The sequence below is a fragment of the Phymastichus coffea genome, unplaced genomic scaffold (genome assembly GCF_024137745.1).
Source record: "Phymastichus coffea isolate CEN01 unplaced genomic scaffold, Cenicafe_Pcof_1.1 PCOF00030, whole genome shotgun sequence".
Lineage (NCBI taxonomy): Eukaryota > Metazoa > Arthropoda > Insecta > Hymenoptera > Eulophidae > Phymastichus > Phymastichus coffea.
This window is the reverse complement of record NW_026706841.1, coordinates 826,361-851,342: the sequence shown is the minus strand read 5'-3', so window position 1 is coordinate 851,342 and position 24,982 is coordinate 826,361. Positions and strand designations below refer to the sequence as shown.

The following is a 24,982-nucleotide window of genomic DNA, read 5'->3' as shown; positions in this document are numbered from 1 at the left end:
AGTAGCTTTCCATAATGAGTATGAGATAATTCTGTGTGGGTTTTTTTTTCTTCGTATAACATTTTCTTTAGATCTTGGGATGCGTTATTGACTTGTCTTGACTCAATCTAGTTATCTGATACTATTTTCTTGATAATCTCTTTTCTTTTATTTTCTCAGGCTATTTTTTTGGACGTGATTCGCTGTATTTTATATCTATTTATTTTATTAGAGTATTTGTTAATAGTTTCAGTTTGAATGACGTTGAATGTTTTCTACATTATTAGCTGTCTTAAAGGAACGTTGCATCTTATACGTTTTTCTATGTAAAGAGCATATTTTTTCCAGACGACTTTAATGTCATTGTTTACTTTATTAAATACTTGTATGTGTAGAGTAATTAGTACCGGCTAATGATCTGATGATAAATCTAAGCATGGCACTTCAAAATAATTTTTGATTATACCTTTTACTATGGCAAAGTCAATAAAATCCCCGGTAGCTTGTTTATACATTATAACGGGGTTTTAGCTCGAGCTCTTTTCGGGCTAAATCAGTTATATAACAAATAATTCTCGCGGATTAATATTTCAATAAAGCGAAGTGCGCTATCCAAGGCGACCCTGTGCGCCAGCGCGAACAGTGCCTGGGTCCAGCTGCATCAGCTTGCCTCCTTCCTTACGTAGAAATTCGGCCCGCGAAGAGTGTCGTGAGCTACAGGTTACTAGGCGATGGACAACCTAAAGAGTCTTGCTGCGAAGTGTGTAACAGAGAATTCCAGCCGTACCCGTCTGGGTTGCTCGCTACCGTCCGCACAAATTATTTATTCGGGGATTCGGGAAGCAGAAGACGTTCCCACGACTGAATAACGCGTCGAGCATAAACACGTTAAACGCATAGATTCGAAGTCGGGATGAGGAGTGATACAGCGGCGAATAAACACAACAGCGGACTAATACACTAGTCGTTTAATTGTCAACAATCAATTATAATACGGTGACCTCGAACTTATACACTACGAGCGGCACAATAACAAACGCGAACGCGAAGGTGAATCGGTGGCTGGTCAGCCTGCCGATTCCCTTGTAAAGATTAGATATTATAACAATATATGCCTGACAAACACTTTCCGCCGATAGTCTACCAACGGGTAGCCAGCAGATCTGCCGTGCTACCAGCCATAAGCCGGCGCCCAAACATGCAAGAGAGAGAGAGACAAGAAAAAACCACGGCACCAACCTCGACCTTCAGCCTCTCCGACGGCTAGAGCGCTCGGCACCGTGACGTCACTGGTGTGCTCCTCGCTGACCGTCTTGCTGATGCCTGTTGTCGTCGCTATTTTCTTCCCTCTCGTTCGCTCGCTCGCTCCACAATATTACTGCCCCGATCCGTTGCTTCGCTCGATGGTTGCTGCTGTCGTCGTCTTCGTCGCACCTCTGTTGCTCGGTACTGTAGCACGTCTAAACTGCTCGCGCGCGCACCCGCGCGCCTCGCCTGTTACCCACACGCACCGGTGCCGGGTATCTTCCGGGACACGGCTGGGCGCGACCCAGCCTTACGCTCCACTACTCGTCCGCGCACCGGGCGTGTCTCCGAAACGAATGATCATCGACAAGGTCGCGGGGCCAATTTGGAAAAACCGTAACCGTCGGTTTTATCCGCGCGCGCGACTTCCTGTGCTTATCGCTTAGCAGAGACTCCACGAATTTTCCGCGGCGATCCGCAATTCGAGCGCTCTCTCTCTCTCTCTCTTCTTCTTCTGCGCCATCTGCATCGCTCCAGTCGTCAGCTTAGCCCGTGTTCAGCACCTCGCAAACAAAAGGTCCAAGCGTGAGTGTGTGTACCAAACGCACACACTCTCAGCCTGGCGCGGCGCACGGACATTTGCAAGAGCCAAACGGACGAGATCGGCCTAGCCGAGATTCTCCGTCACAAGTGATTATGCGATAAAGCAGGTGTATCGAATAAGACACTGCGGATTTTAGTAGAAATAAATCGTATATTTAAGCACCCACGAATACATGCAAGCGCGCGTGTTGACGAAATGTGAGCGGCAGCGAACAAGGCGACAACAAAACGCAACGCGTCGATCTTGTCAGCGACCGAGTAAGATCGGACAACGGATTCGCTTAAAGCGGCTCGAGGCAAGACGCAATGACGAGCAAAATAACAGGATGCGTAGGTCGGGCGAAAGGCTAGAGCAACGAATGCGGTTAGCAAGCAATAGGAGAGATACAGCCAAAGAGAGAGAGAGAAGAATCGAGTAGGTACTTACAGTAGTTGTCGTCGGTTATCAGAACGGCAGAAACGCACGTACAATAGATCGCGACCACGCTTACTCCTGGCCTACACTCATGCGGGCGTTCTCGCTTCTTAGCCTTATAGCTGACGGAATTCCTGTCAGCGTTAACTACGTGTCTTCGCTTATCACTGGCGATCTTCGGACTCGTACAATCACCACTGCGTGTTCGCTTACTCCTTCGTAGTCCCTCTTAACGCAAAAGAAAAGATGTTGGTGTCAAACTATGCTAGCGTCCGCACTTGTCTCTGCTCGCATGCCAACTGACTCATTATGCACTCTCCTTCTCTCTCCCCTTCGCGATCGCGGTCTCTCCGCGACATCCGCGCTAAGGACTATCGATAGTATAGATCGTAGGGCTCGACTCTTGCTTTGTTCGCTGACACTTCAACCGCGCTACAAATTACAAATTATTATAATGCATGGTAAGGTATAAATATGATTAATAAATAAATTGGCTGCAGGGAGAGAGAAACATAACGAGAATGCGACTCGTTATAACATGTAGGCCAGTATGTTGGTTCTCCTGTAGCTTGTTTATACATGTAGGCTAGTATGTTGGTTCTCCTGTGGAAATTGGAAAGTAGTTGTTTTTTTGTAGTATTTCATATAGTACTCTGCCTCTGTATGTTGGAGTTGGTGATCTTGAACCCCACCACGGATGCTTGGCATTATAATCGTCTCCTGCTATAAATCGGTTTTCGAGGGAATATTAGAAATTTTTCCAGTTTTCGTTTGTTATTATTTTATTCAGAGGATAATAAACAGCTTTTATAGTTATAGGGCCTTTATTATCGTTTATACTTACGCTAGTCGATTACATGTAAATCTCACTAGTGTGTGTTTGGATGTGATAACTTATTTTGGTTTTGATGATGATTGCAGTGCCTCCATGTGCTTTATTGAGTGAATGATTTGTTTGGAATACTTTGTAATTTGGAATGGAGAGAAAATTTTTACTTGTAAAATGAGTTTTTGATACTAACAAGATCTCTATATTTTCGTGGATTAAAAATACTTTTAATTCGAGGTGTCTTTGCATAAGCCCATTTCCATTCCAGATAGCTATTTTCAAATTTTTATTTATTTACTTACTTGTCAACCGGTAATCTGATAATTGTGCTTGTCGTTTTTTAAATTGAGTTTGAACTTCTGGGCTGGTTCTCTGTTTTCTATTATTTACAATTTTCTAGTTTTCAGATTGGTTCTTATTAGGAATAGACATGATGACCCTTATTTAAGTGGCCATTTCAGCCGTTATTTTCTTTTATTTTGAAGTACCGTTAATGAATTTTAAACTTAACTCTGACATCATATGATTTGCTAATACTATAGCTTTTCGAGTAGAGCACAGTTTCAACATATCTGTTCATCTCAAGGACTAAACACTGACTTATTTATATCAATAATAACAATATTTTATCTTGTTCGTTTTAGCTCTCCAACAAACGCGACGCGGTGCAATCCACACAAGGAATGCCATTTAACGGTATGGACAATATTTACAATTAACATTTTTCCCGTGACTCTGTTTTCAAAGTTATTTACATGGGGATCTGGGAGATAAAAATACTTTGCTACGTAGCAACCAGCCGGACATGCAGGTTTCGACGTTTGGGTACAAAAGAGCTTGGAATAAGCAGAAAAGATGCAATACAAAAATCATTCCGACAATTAAATATAATCGAATATTATTGCCGGCTTATTTATATATAAAAAGAAATAAAATATCCACGGAAAAAATTAATACTCCAGCAATAATACGCCTGTAACGGCGACTGGGCGAGGTGGCATTCTCTCTATGCAACTATGTACCACTCCGTTTTACCACGAGTACTATAGATCGCTCAACCATGGCACTAATGTTCACAATTAGGTAAAAGGTCACCTCGTATCGGCGACGAGTACAGAAGTCGCGCGAGCCCGCGGTAACAAAGTAGGGAGCTCATGTTATTGCTGCTTCTGATTTTGCTGCTGCTTCCACTGTATCTTGTGCTTGATGGTTGCAATCACGATGCTCTCATGAGGCTCGATTAGGACCCACTTAGCAAAAACATAGAAGATGCACGTAGGGTACCATACTATATGGTCGTCCGCGAAGCTGGCCAGGTCACTTTGTGCAAAAATTTTTTTGTTAAAGCGGCGGATTATGATTGTCTTTCTCGACAGAGAATTGAGACTTCTCAAACAAACATTCGTTGCTTTGGGAGAGAATGTCTTAAACCTCTCATAAACTTCTCCTTCCGTACAGGCAAAAGCAGATGTATGAAAAATACGCCACCGATTCTCCTCCACAAGCAGTAACTGCAAGTCGACCTGAAGTGAATGCAATATGTCTTCGAAAGAAGACTAGCAGTCACAAGTGCGGATGTGTGTACCTTCACGTGGTGGAGCTGAAAACACTGTCTCTGTAAAGAGTTAGTAGGCAAAACACACAACGTATTCCTTAAGGGCAGTAGGCCGATTGGCCAAATAAAATAATACCAACACGGACCATGAAAACATGTGATGAGGTGCGGCCTGTACATGCCCAGAAATTCAACACGGAGTCTACCACACCCCAAGAGCTCAACTCGAGCCTAAACAAGCCAAAATTCGAGAGTCACTCGAGGGGAAATCTCTCGGGATTGTGGTACCGCGCGCCCTCTTTAAAGGACGGGAGACCGCTCCAGGAGCTAGTTGCAGGGGATCAATGGTCTCGGCAATCCGAATTTAATTCAGGTAGATAAGATATTACTCCCTGCCGACTAACAATCGGTAGATACCACTACTGTGGGTAAAGAGTCGTGGCCGTGGTCATAGCAGCCACCCAAAGTTCTTTGCCTTCAGCTCCTGAAGTAAGAACCGACATCTTTATGCGAGTGAACATAGTCCATAGGGCTGAGTATCTCTCGATGATTTGAACGCAATACGGATGCCAAAACCCTCAGAAGAACCATTTCCACAGAAGGGCAGTATCCTTCCCGCTAAAGAATCGTTCAAGCCTTAATAGCTAAAGCTACAGTTGAAGTTATAGTTGAAAGTGGAATCAATGAAAGTCAACTACCTTTGAAAGCGTAAAACCATGCACTAAATGCCTATCAAAATCCAGTGCTACTGTACACGAACACAAACAAAGATGAAAGATAAGGCAAGACACTCGATATTTTCACTCGAGCGCTACTTTGGTTGCAATCCGTCAAAATACCTAACCCCTCACTAAGACCAGGTTTGACAAATCTCAAACCTAGCGTGGAAACAAACACGCATGTACATTCGCAAGTAGTTTTAAGTTATATTTTATAAGATAAACTAGTTTTAAGCGGTTATAAGTAATATAAGCAATAGTAATAGTAGTTAAAAATAAAAAATTAAGATTATGAAGTAAGAAAGAATGAAATAAAATGATCAATCAACAATCAATTATTTAATCAAAATCTAATCAAATCAAATCAAAATCAAAATCAAATAAATCAACAAAACATATGTTAGTGAAAGCTAGGAAAATAGTTAGCTTAATCAATGTAAATTATAGAGCCATGGAAAACCATGGAGAAACTCGCCAAGATAACTAAGCTCAAACGTCAACTCGCACATGCTCACTGCTCGCTTACTCGCACGCTACTCGCTTATTTGAAGGCACACTTTATTGCACGCTAAAACTAATAATCGAATGCCCTACTCCAGAGCCGCTACAAGCGATTCCAAGGAGATTAAAATATAACTAGACATTGCGTTGTACCTTAAAAGCGAAATGGTCAACGATTGTAGGTATAGTAAGGCGAGGAAACGTAAGCAGGAAGTGACCGTTGAGAAACCAGATCACTGCTCTAACACTCCGGTATCAACTCAGTTTTCATCCCAACCAACCAATTCGAACGAAACCAAAGACGATTGCTTACCAGTTAAGAGGTTTAATTCCAACGCACAACAAAATCTCGAACTGGGCCAGAAACTGAGGATCATACAATTGAACCTTAACAAAAGTCAAGTAGCCAACGATAAGCTCGGAGAGATCATGACAAACAGAAATCTAGATATACAGGTAGCACTAGTACAAGAACCATACCACTGGAATAACGCGATTTCAGGTATGGGCAGTATCGCGGCCATTCACAGAGCCGAAAAAGGCGAAACGATTCAAGCTGCGATACTCTACAATCCGCACAAGGTCACAGCTACCAAGATTTCTAATCTGTGTGACTCCTACTGTGTTTGCGTACAAGTAGTCGGAGTCTTCGGTGAAATTTATTTCATAAGCTTCTATTGCCAGTTCAGCCACAGCAGGAAGACCTATCTTGACAAACTAGTTGAGACTCTGAAGCAATTGAAAGGCAAAAGAGTCTTAGTTAGAATGGATGCAAACGCCAAGTCAAAGATCTGGTCTAATACACAGGATAAGAAAAGAATAGTCATTGAAGAATTCATAGACCGATACGGGCTAATAGTGGCCAACAGGAAGGGCCAACTTTCAACGTGCCGCAGTACGAGGGGAGAGACGGATATCGATGTAATTTTGCATACATCAACTCTATCAAACCTTTTGGCTAGCTGGACGGTGAAAGAATGGATCACCAGTGACCACAGACCCATAGTGATCAAACTGGATTTTGCCTCACAACCAGCCAGACTTATACGAATCGTAGAAACAATAGAACCAAGGTTCAATATGAGAAAAGCTGATTGGGAGAAATTTGGGAGACTTTGCAAATTCGAGAAAGAGAGCCTATCAAAACTCCCTTTAGAAATCTCTGAAGATATCGAAACATATGTTTCAAATCTCGAAAAGATTCTAATAAGGGTAGCAAAGGACTCTATCCCACTAAAAATAAGAAGAACGCGCTCTTAATCTTGGTGGAATCCTGACTTGCGAAGTAGGAGGCGGGCGATACAAAGACAACGCAAAATCGTCGCTCTGAAAGGCAAGGAAGGACTGAATAGAAAGCAAAGGAAAGCTCTCCAAATATCACTTGAAAAATTGAGTCTAATGAATTTGGAATATGCAGCGGGTATCAAAAGAGCCAAAAATAAAAGCTGGCGAGATTTTTGCACTATTGAAAGCAAAATGAATGCTTGGGAGTATCCGTACAAACGAGCATCGAATAAGGTCAAAATCTCAAAAGCGATATGCACGATTAACTATAATGTTTCAGTAACAAAAGACTGGGAATACACAAGCATGGCCCTACTGGAAAGATTAATGCCTGATGATGACCCAAACTCTGAAAATGAAGCACATGCGTAGATTCGCAGAAACATGCGGGAGGTTTCAGAAACCAGCGACGCAACGCCTTTCCTAATAAGGGAATTGAGAATAGCCCTTAAAGCAAACAAGGCAAGGAAAGCAAGCACCAGGCGATAATAGAATAGAGTTAGAAATGCTTGTTTATGCAAAACCATTACGCCACGAGCTGTCGCGACTTTTCAATGCCTGCTTAAAATGCGGAGTGTTCTCCAGAAGATGGAAAAATAGAATGCTAATCACGTTACTCAAAGGGGTTGAAAAACTAGAAAACGAGGTTAAATTATATAGACCCGTATGTCTACTCCGCATAGCTGGGAAGACACTCGAGAGACTAATGATTCAAAGAATGTCTAACTTTCTAAATAGCTCGGACTAGTCTTCGAAGGATCAATATGGTTTTAAAGCGATTAGATCCACAGAGGACACCATTCGAAAACTATACGAAATAGTACAAGAGGCTGAATCTGATCCGTCGATCAAGTACGTAGCCGCCATTCCACTAGACGTCTCAGGAGTATTCGACGCCTTATGGTGGCTAAGCCTACTTTCTCAATTGAAAGAAAGAAATTGCCCTAAGAATATCTACAAGCTCTTCCAGAGTTACTTTAGTGACCGAGAAGTGAGCATACACGCCCACTTCGACGAAACACTGAAAACAGTAACGAAGGGGTGCCCCTCAAGGATCGGTCTTTGGATCGGTCAGCTGGAATGTCATCTTTGACAAACCACTTCGGGCAATTAGAGACGCAGGATATGAAGTATTAGCCTATGCAGACGATGTACTTCCCATCATTAAGGCAACGACACGCATTGACTTTGAAAGACAAGCCCAAGAAGTCATTGACATAATGACGAATCCAATAAAATGAGGCTGGCGGTGCAAAAGTCAGCACTAATATGGCTAAAAGGCCAACTAAGCGAGAGTATAAACCCTACAGTCAAATTCGGGAAAGATAACATTAGAACGCGTAAAACAGTCAAGTACCTAGGAATCTCAAAGGGCTTCCGAAGGGAAGAACACATTCGAAACGTGGTTCAAAACCGTAGCAACACCTACTTCGAGCTGAGTAAAATAGATAAAGCGAAATGGGGCTTAAAATTCAATTCAATGAAAAAGATATATAATGACTTCTTACTATCGAAAGTTACACACATACGCCACTGCGGACTAGTGGCAAAAAATCAACATCAAGCAGCAATCCGCTTTAGAAAGATTGCAGCGATTAGTTCTTTGTAGAACACTAAAAGCCTACAAATCGATCTCTCATGAAGTGGTACATGTGCTTGCAGCTACCCGACCAATAGCTTTTGAGCTCGAAGGGAAAATTGTGAAGTACTGTGTCAGGAAAGTGAGATCGGTAACAATGCACGGCATCCGAATAAACTCGGGAGAACTTCAATCTGGCAGATAAAAATCTCGAAATCCATACAACTCATCAGCGATGAAATCGAAAAAGTATGGCAGAAGAGATGGCAGTCAGCCACAAATGGCAGGAGAGCGTACTGCTTTTTCTCAGTAATCAAAGACAGATTAAGAATTGATGGCTAAGTCCCAATCACTATACAGTACAGTTTATGGCTGGACACGGTGCTTTTAAATCATACCTCTATAAAAGAGGTCTGTGCAAAGACTAACTGTGTAGTTGTGGAGAAGTAGAAAGCGAAAGCTATATTCTCTTTGATAGCGAAGAATTAAGGGAACTAAGAAAGCCATTAATAGAGGCTATTAAAGAGGAAGGCTATGCATGGCCTTGCTTTGAAACGGCCCTAGTATCTAGCAGGAAAATCTACAAAGTCTTTGAAGACTTTGCTAGAAAGGTCATCGAGCCCAGGGAAGGAGCACCTGTATAGGCGAGACGGCGAAGAAAAGTAGTTGTTAACTACAGCAGAAGGACGCTACCCCTTACAAGGTCCCTAACCAGAAGACAGAATTTGCATAATGATTAAACTAATTTTTGAATAGCCCAAACAAAGTGTAATCATTTTTGAACTATAATTTTTGAACCTCGAACTTTAAAATTTGATTTTGAATTTCAATAATTCGAACGCTAATTTGAACACCCGATTTAAGCTTATGTTTCGGAACTTCAATTTGAATAAGTGGCATAACCAGTAAAATACTGAAAACTGCCTGGGGAGTCACCTTGTCGGCTAGGCGAAACCCCGAACAAATAACAACCAACATGGAATGAATGAGCAGAGATCGGTACCAGTGAGTCATAAAAGCCCACCCGTTGAAAACGAGGTCTGAAATTGGAGTAAAAATCGGGAAAACAATTCTTTGAATAACGGATTCCACCAGGCTAAACGGGGATGACCGAAACGCAATGGGAAGACGTGCCCTGGTACGTTGAAGCGAGGGACGTGTGAGTCGTGGGAGTAATTCCTTAATACAGGTACGCAGGGTAGGACGATTTCTGAATGAGCGCAGAATGGGAGATTTAGCTGGTTAATCGTCTTAGGAACTTCCTCTGACTGTCCTATCTGGATCTTTCTTTCGACGTCACAATTTGGGTTGGCCTCTGCGGGGCAGTGGTACCTGGTTAAAAAAATCTCGTAAGATTTGTATGCCGCGCGCTTCCGACGCGGAAGACGTCGGGACAACTAGATTCCTATCGCGCCCAAACCGAGGGTCGAATCTTTAGTTCCGCTCTCCTTAAGCATTGAACCTTGAAAAGATCGATACTCCTCTCGAGGAGGTCGCCGTCTTAGATAAACATGGCTCCGACTCCCTGTGAGTGTCAGGGATATCGTAGCAAACTTGACTTCCGGATCTCCAAGGTATCTTCGAAAGTGAAGCCAAGGAGTGAAAGACAGTAAGCTATGCCAACCTTCGGCGCCCAGGGAGAGGGGTGGTAATGTCCGATGACGCTACACCTCCCCCAAGATGGAAAAGTGCAAGACACAGAGACTACCTGTATCTTGTGCTTTTGCAGCCATTGCTACTGTGACGTCCGGATAACTTTCTCAGGGACGTCTGAGGCATATATTTTCTCAGGCGCTCTTTTCGGTTTGCGTGCGTACGCATAAACCGGGATGAGCAATTGGAAAATTCGAGCTACTACTGCGCGGTTCGCGGTATAAAAATTTTTTACTACAAGTCTCCCACCGAACACCATAATCCAATGAAATCGTTACTTGTATGTAAGTATCTCAGACCTTGCTGGAATAATTACAAAAATTTATTTAAGTGACTTTTAAGCGGCGCGGTTGTTTTATAGAGAAATATCCTAGATCATGCTGAAATATTTCTCGAAAATTTAAATGTTTTTCGCGTTTCGATTAGCTAAGATAAGAGTGATTGGAAGAAGAAATAAGGTAGCAGGAGAAAAATTTGGTTTCAACTTACTTTTTTTTTATTCAACGTGGCTTTCTGGCACTTGGAGAGTTGGCTTTTGACTACTCGTACCTAACTCGAATTGGAACTGGGGCTCGAACAAGAATAAGCTTTTTCGCTTGTGCTCGTCCTCTTAAAGCCTGGGAGTAATTGGGAGTAAAATCCCTCTCCCAGCCCCACAAAATTTGGGAAGAGTGGAAATGGTGGCAGGTTTTAAGTGGCTGGCTGAGATCTTTCCACTTTTTCCTCTCGGCTTTTGGGTCCTAATTGATTCAGGGACATGGTGGAAATCGGAGGCGTGCGTTTAAGGATATGGGCCCTATCACGTTAAATAGCTCTCCAAGTACTATTTTCGTTACAATTTCATTTTATAATTAATAGTTTATTTATTATATAAATTTTCATAGATTTTTTTTAATAATAGCTCAGCCTACATAGTCGTACACATACAATAAATCTAAATATATTCCAACCGAAAATTTTTAATTCTACGTGTTTATAATTTGTAACTTAAGTGATTAACTAAATTTGTTGTTTAAATAATATGGAATGAGAAGGAAAAAATTGTGCATTATTCATGTGTCGTACTAGAGTCGTTACATTAAACTTGGTATATTTCTAACTTAAATTAAGTATCGAGTGTAAATTATCTAATTAATTTATTGTTTAGAGATTAATTTTTCGAATTTTATAGATCCCAATAATACAATAAAAAGAGAAAAATATAAAAACTATGTAGAAACTTTAAAAAAGACCATAGATCTAGCTAAAGAAAAATATGAAAAAAATCAAATCAAAACAAATCAACACAATCCACGAAAATTATGGAAAATAATCAACAACAAAATTGGGACGAAAACCAATAAAAACAATAACATAAATCATCTACTAATAGGTAATAATAAAATTACAAACTCAAACGACATTGCAGAACAAATGAATACATTTTTCAGTACAGTAGGCAAACAGATATGTGATAATATTAGACAACCAATAAATAGTAACATTACTCTACCATCTATGAACAACAACAGTATTTTTCTACATTTAACAAATAGAATAGAAGTTCAACAAACAATAAGAAAAATGGGCAACAAAAATGGAGGATCTGACGGCATCAACACTCAGGTACTAAAGATAATAATAAATCACATAAGTGATCCGTTGACCTATATCTTTAATTTATGCTTACAAAAAGAAATATGGCCTGATGAATTAAAAAGTGCTGAAATTATTCCTATCTATAAAACTAAAGAGAAGTATCTACCAACAAATTATAGACCTATATCTTTAATATCAAATATTGCCAAAATTTTTGAAAAATTAATACAAATCAGGATTACAAGTTTTTTCAACAAACATAATTTATTTTCTAATAAACAATTTGGTTTTAGAAAAGGTCTTAGCACCAAAAATGCCCTATACTACCTAACCAACTCAATATACAATCAACTAGACAAAAGTAAATCAATAGCAGCAACTTTCTTGGATCTAGCGAAAGCTTTTGACACTGTGGACCACAAAATTCTACTCAAAAAACTTTATAGATATGGAATTAGAGGAAGTGCGTATGAACTTATCAAAAGCTATCTAAGTAATAGGAAACAAAGAGTTAAAATCAATGGTGAATATAGTCAATATCAACAAGTCAACATTGGCGTACCACAAGGTACAATATTGGGACCTTTATTTTTCATAATCTATATAAATGATATGTTACAATTGCTACCAAATGATTGTGTGTCGGCTTTTGCTGATGACACGGTAATTATCGTGAAAGGCGAAACATGGCATGAAGTCGAAAGAAATATGAATTTCTACTTAAACAAAATATCCATTTGGCTAGCATTGAATAAACTGTCACTAAACATTGACAAAACAGTTTATATGGCTTTTGGAAATAACTGCAATAGCAACTCAACATATCTACATATAAATATAAAGGGTGCACCCATTCGAAAAGTTGATAATACTAAGTACCATGGAGTGCATTTCGATAGCCATATGAGATGGGACCTGCATACAAATATGCTATACAATAGACTAAAATATCTAACTTATATTTTCCACAAATTATCTAGGATAATGAGCACAGATAATCTACGTATGATTTACTATGCACTTTTCCATAGCATAACAACCTATGGTATTATAGCATGGGGTGGAGCATACATTGGAAGACTCAAATATATACAAACTCTACAAACGCGACTATTACAAATAATAAATAAAAACAAGTTTATAAATGAAAAAAATCCACTAAACATAGATCAAACATTCACCATGGAATCTCTAGTGTATCACTATGTCAACCTGCAAGATATGTTCCTAAAGAAAAATTCCGTAACAAGGAAAAAAACTATACAGCCCTTAAAAGAAAATTAACAATCAGCATTAAAGATAGCTATACAAGAGCTTTAGCCACCTTCAATCAACTACCTTCTCACCTCAAAACTTTAAACAGCAATATAAAAACAATAAAGGACAAAATAAAAAAATGGATCAAAGGCCATCCATACTAGATTCTAGATACAGGAATACAATGAACCACAAAATACACTGCAACAATTTACAACAAATCTATTACAAACTAAAGCAACAAGGGAACTTTGATAGTCTAAATTCAGCATTGGAAGTCCATGTGGATGAGGATAAGGATAAGTTTCTCTTGGATGTAAGGACATATTTGTGTTCACAAGGCACTTGTACACTTCAACAAAATCGTTCTCATCGTCGAATGTCTGAATATAACATGAAAAAAATGAAAGCATCAGATAACTACAGAAAAATAATTGAAACAATTGCAAATGTGATTGACATAGCATGGAACTCACAACGGATAACTATTAATACCAAAACAAAAAACGGATTCAAAGAGGGAAAAAGAAACGAAACTTACATTCTAACAAAAACAGATACAACCAACATACATTTCATTAATAAATGTGAATACTGCACATACAAACAATTAATTGGTAAAAAACATATACATTTCATAAAAGAAGAAAACAAAGAAGTTCTCAAAGAACCAAATATAGATAAAGTAAGATATAAACCCATAGAAACAGTATTTAAACAAATAGATGACATTGCAGACAACAATAGTATGCAAATAGAAACAAGTAAACCAAAAAATACATCAGGAAAACCGATTCAACAAACAAATAATATTCGAATGACCTATGGAGACATCAATTATCTTGGAAACAATAAAGCATTATTATACTTTTATAGAGGTATCAGAGGATATCAAACTTTCACTAATTCATTGCACTCACTGGAACAACAACCTAAATATAAAGATTTGATAGTCTTAGATGACATAGTATTCACAGCAACATGTAAATGCGATTCACATAAACAACATACTGAATTATTCCCTCATTATAGAGTCACGTGTGCTACAGGACTTACTTGTCCAGCTAGACTAAATACATATGAAAGAATATCATATGCAAGAAAAATGAAAGCATCAATGACGACAATCGTAACGGCCAGACAAATGTTAATCAGATATTGGAAATAGAAGAACAAAATTTAAGATATTAGTGAAGTAAGCTTTTATTGGAAGCATTCTTGCTACCAATATTAAGCCATACTTCATTTGTGAAATAGTATAATCTATTATACACACCAACTCTTAGTTTTAAGTTTTTTGTTTTTTTCTTAATTTTCTTTAAGTGTTTAGTAGTTTTAAAATACCAGACCAGCGAACAGGTTTATCCTCTGCCGGGTTACAAATTTGTAATGTATAATAGTATAATTATTACTACTTGTTGTAATATTTTGTACTATACTCTGGTTAATAATAATAATAATAATAATAATATTAACCCTTTGATTTACTTAATTTCTGCATAATAAATTAAAAAATTTAAACATAAAAGAAAAATCGTTAAAAAGTTATATTTGTTATTTTTATTTTTTAAAATTAGTTTTGTTTATTACAAACACAATTTTAATTTGTGTCGTATAATCGACTAATATACTACTGTTCATTTATGTAATTATCTTTTGAATATTTATTAAGTTTTTTAACTTATTTAGGAAGAATAGTTTCAAAACTTTCGAATATTTTCGTTAATTGTGCTGAAATTATGTCTCTGATCAAAAAACGTGCGGGAGGTTTCAGGGAGCTGCAAATTTTTCCTATCATTCTGTTATTTTCTTAATTCATTTATTTAAAAATTATTGTCGAATTTTCTTTCCTATGATAAATTTTTGGCTTCTAAAAGTAGAAACTCTTGGGAGAAATCGTGTAACATGATGTAGATAAAATTCCGCAGACCCGTTGCTCTATATCTAAAACTATTCAAAAAAAAACTTTACGACTTTTCGGAGTAAAGTTTCAGAGAAGTACGGCGCCGGTTGAAAAATTTTTCAGTTTAAGTTCGAGTAGTATTTTTTAATTTTTATTGCATTCACCTAACATTATGAGAAAGTGAATTATTTCATTGGTAGTATAGAGCCAATCTACATCTGAAGAAGGATTTTATATTTTGATTTAATTTTATAATTCTGCGTCAATAATAATCAGTAAAACATACTTATCTTGAAGTTATTAAAAATTGTAACACCGAACATAAATTATGAAGGCAATTGTTCTTCTTCAATTATGAAGGCAATCGAGTGATATGTCTTGGAGATGCTATACGCATCACTTCTGGTCGCCTGATTATTGAGATATACATTCAGCCAGTTGTGAGTTAGGTCTCATGACTGCTTAGATCATAGTGAACCAACGAACAACTCAACATACGCTCGCCCGATAGATAAGAAATGACTTACACTCCCGCCCAATAATCTTTACCCACCCGAGAACAAAATGACTCTAACATTGAAAATCCATATTTCCAGGGGCTCATTTGAAAGGTCTTTTCACGCACTTTCTAATAGTGTATATTAAAATTAATGTAACATCCCTTTTCCCCAATTTCCTAATTTCTAATTTCCCTGGTGTATAGAAGGCGAATGTCAAAATAAAAATTACGAAATTTTTGTTGTTTTTTTAACCACTCGCCATTTCGAAAAAAAATCGTAGAAAAAATCTACAAAAAGAATTTCGTAGCTCTTTTATTATACTGTCTAAAACACTCATTCAAAAATGCTGTTGATCTATATTCATCGATTATATAAGCATTTCATTCAAAAACAGCGTCTGTATTCATAGCTCTTTATCTCGAAAAATTCGAATTGTAGAAAACAATTTACTTGGAAGAAAATACTCTATTTTATAAGGAGAATGTGTAAACGAAATTTCAAAATCATATGAAAACATTTCAGCGTCAGAATATCAAGTAGCCTAATTTTTTCAATATTTCATTTTTCTTCACGTTGGAAAAATAAAAAAGGTTATTTATACGTTAAGCTATTCTATTTATTGCCGACCAATTTTAACTGTATGCATATCTCGATCAACGAAAAATCTAAGTCAGTGTAACAACTATTAAGAAACAGTCGTAATGCGATATTGATTTGTTGAAACTCAACAGTCATGAAAATAATATCACAGGTCTGCAAAATCAGAATTTTGATTGTTATAGAAAAGCCATAGGTCATTTTCGAAGTAATTTTTGGCGTAGAAAACGAATCCGGAGTCCAAATTGCTCCATCACGTCAGGATTTTGAGATATCCTAACCTAAAAATGCGAAAATAATGGTTTTTTGCTATTTTTGAGGCTATGTAGCACCGCGGCATTCTCATTAATCAGAAAAAAACCAACGACACCTTAAAGTATAAGTCTGACACTTTCAAATACCGTTGAGTTTGCTCAAATAGCTCATTTATGCATCAAAATATTCCATCTTGAATTTTTCAAGTTTCATAAATTTAGTTGTTTACTTCGTTGGTAAACTCACATAGTTCTGGAGAAAAATGAATACGAATTTTGTTTAATAATCCCATGAAAATACGGTTACGAAAGAATTTGGAAACGAAGATTTAGTAATGAAAATACAAAAGTTTACAGAAATACACAGACACATAAACTGAATAACAATATATCACTAATTTCACTAATTTAGGATACTCAAAGGTATTTTAGGATGTTGAACTTTGAGTCATTTTGGCTTTTAAAAACTTTTGAATAAAAAATAAAGTCGATTCAAGATTTAAAACTAGAATCACATCTTAAGTATAAATCTACAACTAGATAAACTGCAAAAATATCGGATTTGCTAAATAACAAAATTAGGTTTTTTTTCGAAAAAAAAAATTTACCAACTTGTTTTACCTAGGGTAGGTGGGTTCACCTATTAGAGTATAGAAGTATAAGTATAGCAGTTACAAGGGTTTTAAGGGTATGTGATAATGAAGTCTATAAAGCTTAAAATAGGGTAGTCCATCAGTGATGGAGAATTCGGTTTGCTTAAAGAAAAGTAGTTGGTGTACCCAGGGTTAGGTGGGCTAGTCTGTTTGATGTGCTAGGGTGGTTTATGAGGGTTCATAAGATGTATTTGGATAAAATACTTGAGGGTTAAGTCATGTTAGCCTTCTGAGGTTAAGTTGTTTATTTTTTAAAAGAAAGGCGATTAGTCAAACACTTTTTCTCCAGAACTATGTGAGTTTACCAACTAAGTAAACAACTAAATTCATGAAACTTGAAAAATTCAAGATGGAATATTTTGATGCAGAAATGAGCTATTTGAGCAAACTCAACGGTATTTGAAAGTATCAGACTTATACTTTAAGGTGTCGTTAGTTTTTTTCTGATTAATGAGAATGCTGCGGTGCTACATAGCCTCAAAAATAGCAAAAAACCATTATTTTCGCATTTTTAGGTTAGGATATCTCAAAATCCTGACGTGATGGAGCAATTTGGACTCCGGATTCGTTTTCTACGCCAAAAATTACTTCGAAAATGACCTATGGCTTTTCTATAACAAAATCTTGCAGACCTGTGTATTTGATTTGAAATAAGAACATTTTTGTTGCTCTTTTTTGTCTCGATATAAAAAGAAAAAGTAATCTAATCTATTAAAACGTTGTGGTTATCAATTACCATATTATTCTATAATTCAGCTAAAATATGCCCAGCATTAGAAAAATTTTTTTTCTCTAAATCGACATCTACTGTTCGACCTTGAGTATCAAGATGACTTCCAAATCTATCATGTGGTAAAATCACTCCAGCTAATTCCTTACTCAAGGGAGCCATTCTCCTTTCTACTCTATTGAAGGCACTTCGGCCTGGCGCATTTGTAAAAATAATAAATGCATCGAATTTGTATTCAATAAAATGATTTACTGCATTGTTTATTACTCTTGGAAATCGTGGATTTTCATCTTGACCGCCGTCAGAAGAAATCATAACAATAGGTTTGATATTACCAAGCTCGTACCAAAATATTTCTTTGAATTCGTCTAATATGATTAATTTTTTAAAATCTTGTGCATGCGTAGATGCATTTGACGATGAGTGCTTACCACTTCTGATTGAAATATATGTTGGCCCAGAGTAAGTGACCGCTGTTGGTTTACCCATATTATTTTGTTTTATAATACAACCTGCATATACACTAGGAAACAATTTATGTTGCTTAGGTACGACGAAATCATGATCCGGTAAAGAGATACGGTATTCAACGTGCATCAAAAGGGGAGCCTGCTTATTAGCAGCTGTGACACCTATTGGTACGCGTGCCTTATCATCTTGAGATACAAAGCCGACTTGAGATGGTCCCAAAATAGATGCAACTGTTTCGAAATTTCGAATACTGGCTTTACAGAAATGCTGATCAGCATGAGGCTTATGGTAGTCAGCTTCAGGTCGACTTAATTTTACAGGAACTGTAACAACGTGTCTTTTTCCTTCAATTGAATTAGATCTCTTTGGCAACAAACGAAGATAAAGAGCGCTTCTCGACAAGTCATAACCTAGCTCTTTCAGTCGGTCGTGTAAATCGTCAAGAGAGTGGCAGCTACGAACAATTTCACAACGTCTGCGCTCTTCTGCAGAAGCTCCAAACATAGCCACATCGGCAATCGTTTTTAATAGTTCAGGTTGATTAGTTTCTAACCGTGGTCGACCCGGTAAATTGCTTTTTTCGATAGTTTGAGAAGAATCAATTGATGATTTACCTTTAATTTTTTCTTTGATAGATTCTCTATATTTTTTATTGCTTATAGTATGTAATTCCATTGCTTTTAATTTTTTCTTCAATGATTTAATCTTTGACTGTAGAGTTTTAATTTTAGCTTTTTCGTTGCCATCAGAATTCAAAGAATCTCTCATAAGATTTAACAGATTTATTTCTTTTTCTAAAACTCCAATTTCATCTTTTATGTTATCTTGAGCAGGTGTTGAATATTTGCGTTTCAATATACTTGATATATTTACAGTATCACTTTTGCCATCAGTTAGGTTTTTCTCTATAAATAACAAAATTAAATACATTTAAATTATTACGAAAGAAACTATGATAAAAATAATAATACAGTGAAAAAATAGTACATTTACGATACTGCGTGAATAAGCAGATGTCCGTCTCGTGTGATGTTTTCGAGCAAAGCGGAACGGGCATCTCTTTCTCGCACATGCATCGTATATTATGATTTTCGACACAATACAAGCGCGATGCACGACTTTAAGCGCGTCTCATTTTCCGAGCGTGCGTAAAGTCGCGTTTTCGCGCACGGTTTGTTAAAAAATTGTATTGTAAAAATAATCGAAATACGAGGTGTGTTCAAAAAGTAACGAGAATTTTTAAATTTCGCGGGTTTGGAGAGTCCGCTTGTATAAATTTTTTTTTATTATGTTGGTACACATGCCCCTGAAGTACGATAAAATTTTCAGCAATATTCATTGCTTACTTTTTAAGTGGCAGCCGCTAACGTTAGACGTGTTTTTCGAGCTCGGCGATTTTCGTTTGTGAAAAAAAATGGATCAAAGAATTTGTATTAAATTTTGCGTAAAAAATGAAATAAAGTGTAGTAAAGTTTGTCAAATGTTAACAAAGGCATATAGTGAGTCTGCTATGAGTAAAGCAAGGATTTATGAGTGGTATAAGCGTTTCCAAGATGGCCACGAAAACGTTGAAGATGACGAACGACCCGGACGCCCAAGCACATCAACAACCGATGAAAACGTGAAAAAAGTGAAAGAAATGGTTATGAACGATCGCCGAATCACAATCAGAGAAGTCGCTGATGATGTTGGCATATCAGTTGGCTCATGCCATCAAATTTTTTCGAATGTTTTGGGTATGAAACGTGTGGCAGCAAAATTCGTTCCAAAATTGTTGAATTTCGAACAAAAACAGCGGCGAATAGAAGTTGCTCAGGAGTCGCTAAATGAAGTCAATAACGATGCAGAACTACTAAAACGTGTTATAACAGGTGACGAAACATGGGTTTACGGATATGATGTCGAAACTAAGGCTCAATCGTCCCAGTGGAGGCATTCTGGATCGCCAAGACCAAAAATGCTCGACAAGTACGGTCGAATGTGAAGGTTATGCTCACTGTGTTCTTCGATTTTAATGGCATAGTGCATTATGAATTCTTGCCACAAGGTCAAACAATCAATAAGCAGTACTACCTACAAGTTCAACGTCGTTTGCGTGAAGCAATCCGAAAAAAACGCCCGGATTTGTGGCAAAACAATTCATGGCTTTTGCACCACGATAATGCGCCTGCTCACACTTCATTGCTTGTTCGTGAATTTTTGGCCAAAAACGAAACTGTAGCGATGCCTCAGCCTCCATATTCGCCAGATATGGCTCCATATGACTTTTTTCTATTTCCAAAAATAAAGAGAACATTAAAAGGCCGTCGTTTTACAAGCATAGATGACATTAAAAGCGAATCGCTGAAAGAGCTAAAAGCTATTACAAAGATCGAGTTTCAAAAGTGTTTCGAGGATTGGAAAAAGCGTTGGCATAAGTGTATTGTATCCGAAGGGGACTACTTTGAAGGCGACAACATTAATGTAGATGAATAAATAAATATTTTTTTCATAAAACGAAAATTCTCGTTATTTTTTGAACACACCTCGTACGTTCGTAATAAACAATTTCTAAATGTTTATCTAACAAAATTGATAGTAATAAAGAAAATCATAAAATTCATTTTGAAAAAAGTAGTTTATTTTATTTTATGCAATTAAATATGAATATTTTTATAAGAAAAAGTTCATTTTGATGTAAATAAATTACTCATAAAATACCTGATGATCGATTTTCATCTCCATGATCAATTGTGCTTTCAGGTCTATTCAAATTTTCCAAGACATTTTCATTATTTATCAAAGCTTCTGATACAAAACTTGCATTAGGCGTGTCCAACAAGATGGGTGGATTTTTAGTTTGATTTGTTGAATGTAAACTAGCATCTGTACTCTGAAATATTCAACGTACTATAAATTTGATAATCAAATAAAGAACGCGTTAGTTTAAATTGGACACTTCTAATGATTAATAAATTGACCAGCACTGATAGAAAATTATATTGTTTTTCTCGGAAATTAAATTTAAATATATAAAATTCATTTACGTTTTTTACATATAATATAATTTTTAACTTCTTGATAGCATATTTATTCGCATGAAACACATCTCATTTATAAATCAGCATGTTCGTTTTCACAAGTATAACTGCGAGAATAATTTGAAATTAAGCACTTGCTGTAATGGGCGTTTTGAAGAAAAATAATAGCTTATATTTTTAGCTTCTTTCAGATTTCCTTAACCACGATATTTTTTTAGCAGATTGGAACCAAAATCAAACATCTCTTGTTTAGTTTTGTGTCGTAATTTTGCTTCATTCCAAATATTTACAAATTCTTGTTGAGCTTGACGTGTAGATATCGTCGAATGCAAAATTTTGTATTCATTAAACAGCTCTTGGTACAATATTGAAAGATTAGGCGTCTTGTTAGACGCCATTATAATGATGCTTTTTATAGTAAAATCGTAATTTTTTATTTAAACACAGAATCACACTGATATAGTTTTCAAGTATTCACAGTAGATTAAAACACAGTGAAAGGAGAGTGCAAAAATATACGGAAGAACTAAAATAAAATTCTAGTTGACATTTTTACGAAAATTCGACTATTCAAGCGTGCTGACTAACAGACTACACGATGACAACTGATATGAAGAGTTGAACGTCGATAGCCTACGTGCACTACAAGTTAATTGAGCCTGCACGGAACTCGGCTCGCGGTGGACAGCCTAGTATACCATGTCTTTGTTTACGTATGCAGACGCTTTCCCGGAAAAAATTTGAACCGCGAATTCGTGGGACAATATGTATACTTTTAATGTATTTTAAATATACAAGGTACGTATTGTATTTCTATAATTTTGGTTTATTAACGGGGGCACCCAGTCGAAAAATTTTTTTTTCACTATTTCCATCTATCTAAATGATTTTTTTTCTTACATTAGTACATAAAAAAAAGCGTGTAGTTGAGCTTATTATGTAAAATTATTTAAAAAAACACTTATTGTTAAGTAATGCAGTATAGTTTTTAGTATTTATTTTTAGTAAACAGAGATCTGATGCTGTAACGCTGTAAAATTCTTTTATCTAAATGTGTAAAGCAAAAATATAATAAATGTGAAATATCACGGGATTGGTTTGCTAATCACCCCTCCCCCTCATGTGATCGACCAGGATATTTTTATGAAATACTCCCCCCCTCGCAGCCATCACGAGATTTATGGACGGCCCCTTAATAAACAAAATGAAAAAATTATTTATTATTACCTACCTCTTAAAAGATATTCCCGCTATATGCGATGTCTTGTTCGAGTACCAGCACACGTGGATGATTCGGTCCAATGCGGCTGGTTGACGGGTGCAGGAAGCGGACCATCATTTTCATCCTGTAACGTGGTGATGTGGTCAGGCGTGACAAGGTCGATTACTTGAGGCGTCATCAGATCTATGATATTTATGATATCTACCGATATTTATGATGCGCCTCGGTGCGTGCACCTCGTATACAATTTCAACATCAGATCTGTAAAAGTAAAAAAGTATAAAAATGCTTGATATATGTAAAAGTGAAATTGATAAATAATACTTACATATTTGGTGACAGTTCCACATATACCGGTTCATTTGGTTGCAGAAGCGGTGCTCAAAGCGGACGACTATAAATAAAAGAATATATAATTAATAATTACATACATTTTCTAGAAAGAAAATCTTTAATTTTTTTTTTTCATTCGGAAATCGAAAAAAAAACCCATTTAATTCCTTTTTTCGTTCTTATCTCGACCGCCCCTACAATCCTCACTTTTTGTTTTGTCTAGCGCATATTAGTGACATCAACCATTTTCTTTTTCGTTCATTTCTCAAGAACTATATCCATATCTCATAATCAAGAAATATACCCATATTTTTTCATAATCTCAGCGGATACCATGCACACCTATTCATTAAAAAAATTGCGAATAAGTTCCCTGGTCGACTCAGCCTTTTTCCTCAAACGAAAGAAAAATATATATCTTTCACCAAATATGTGGAAGATAATGACATTAATCTACGATTTATTGATTCATTCCGATTTATGGCTTCGTCTCTCGACAAACCGTCATCGTACTTGGAAAAACATGATATTCTAGAGCGCCACTTCCAACAAGAAGATAGATATATCATGCAGCTTATGGCTTAATTGAAGAGAAAAGGTGTTTTTCCCTATGACTATGTATCGTCATTAATGAAATTCGAGAAGATATCTTTTCTTGAGAAGATAACTTTTACAGAAGTCTTTATGATTCGCATATCAGCGACGAGGAGTACGGTTACGCGGAAAAGGTTTTAAGAACGTTAAATATCACCGATCTCGGCAGCTATTCGGATCTATATCTTAAGATTGGAGTTTTCTTATTAGCTGAAGTATTTAAAAATTTCAGAAACAAATGTCGAATTACATATCGTTTGGATCTTGTTCACTATTATACAACACCCGTATGAAGTCGGGATGCTAAATATACAGGCGTAAAATTAGATCTTCTGATGGATATCGGTATGCTCATGTTTATCGAACGCGGTATTCGTGGAAGGATCAGCTAGTGCTGCAACAGGTATGCCAACGCCAGCAATCCGTGCATGAGGACTGATTATAATTCACAAAAATATGATAAATGCCTAATGAATTACGACATAAATAATCTCTACGAGTGGAGTAAGTCTGATCCTCTTTCACAAGACGGTTTTGCATGGTGCGACATTGACATAAACTTTTCTTTCCATGTTCCCGATGATTCACCCTTTGGATACATAGTCGAAGTTGACTTAGAGTATCCGATGGAAATTTACGACGCACATAAAGATCTTCCATTCTATTCGGAGCACAAGTCTGCTCCTGAATTCAAACAGAAAAAACTCATGACGACTCTGGATGATAAAGAACGTTATGTGATCCACTATAGAGCATTAAAGCAAGTAATAAAATACGGTTTACGTCTCAAGAGAATCCAACGGGCTTTGAAATTTGATCAGAGTGCGTGGTTGAAGAAAGATATTGATTTGAACAGCGACATGCAACAGAAGAAAAATGAGTTTGAAAAAATGTTATTTAAACTGTTCAACAATGCCGTGTACGGGAAGACAATGGAAAATGGAAAGAAATGCATAGATGTGAAATTGGTAAGTAACTGACAGGAGCGATATGGTGCTGAAGCTCTCATAGCTCGGTCAAATTTCCATAGTAGAGATATTTTTGACGATAAGCTAGCGGTGATTCAACTCTTGCGAACGGAAGTAACAGTGAAACAACCCATATACATCGCTCTTGATGTTCTTGACTTGCCAAAAACTCTCGTGTATCTCTTGCCACTATGACTATATGGCTAGTGCTGTGGGTGAGCATTGCAAATTATTATACACTGACACGGGCAGTTTGGTTATGAGATCACTAATACCGACATATACAGGGTGTCCAAAAAGTAATGATACACCTGAGAAATTTTCTAAGCCAGTTATTTTTTTAACCGGGTGAAGGTTGTTCTTGAAGTAACTTTTTACAAGGAATCCGATGGTAACCTTGGATTTGACCTTGAACCTCATTTTCAAGGTTATTTTGAGGTCAACCTCATTTTTTTAAATGGAAACTCCTATTTTTTATGGCGGAATCGGAAAGAGCGGAAAATTTTACGTCCAGTTATGTATTGAGGTATGAGTTTGAGG

At 37.0% G+C, this 24,982-nt stretch overlaps 1 protein-coding gene across 4 annotated transcripts in view; it reads left to right on the top strand.

The window, feature by feature from the left end:
* Positions 1-24,982, top strand: part of LOC131663039 (solute carrier family 35 member F3) — a 1,047,178-nt gene that overhangs the window by 598,570 nt on the left and 423,626 nt on the right. The window lies entirely within an intron of this gene.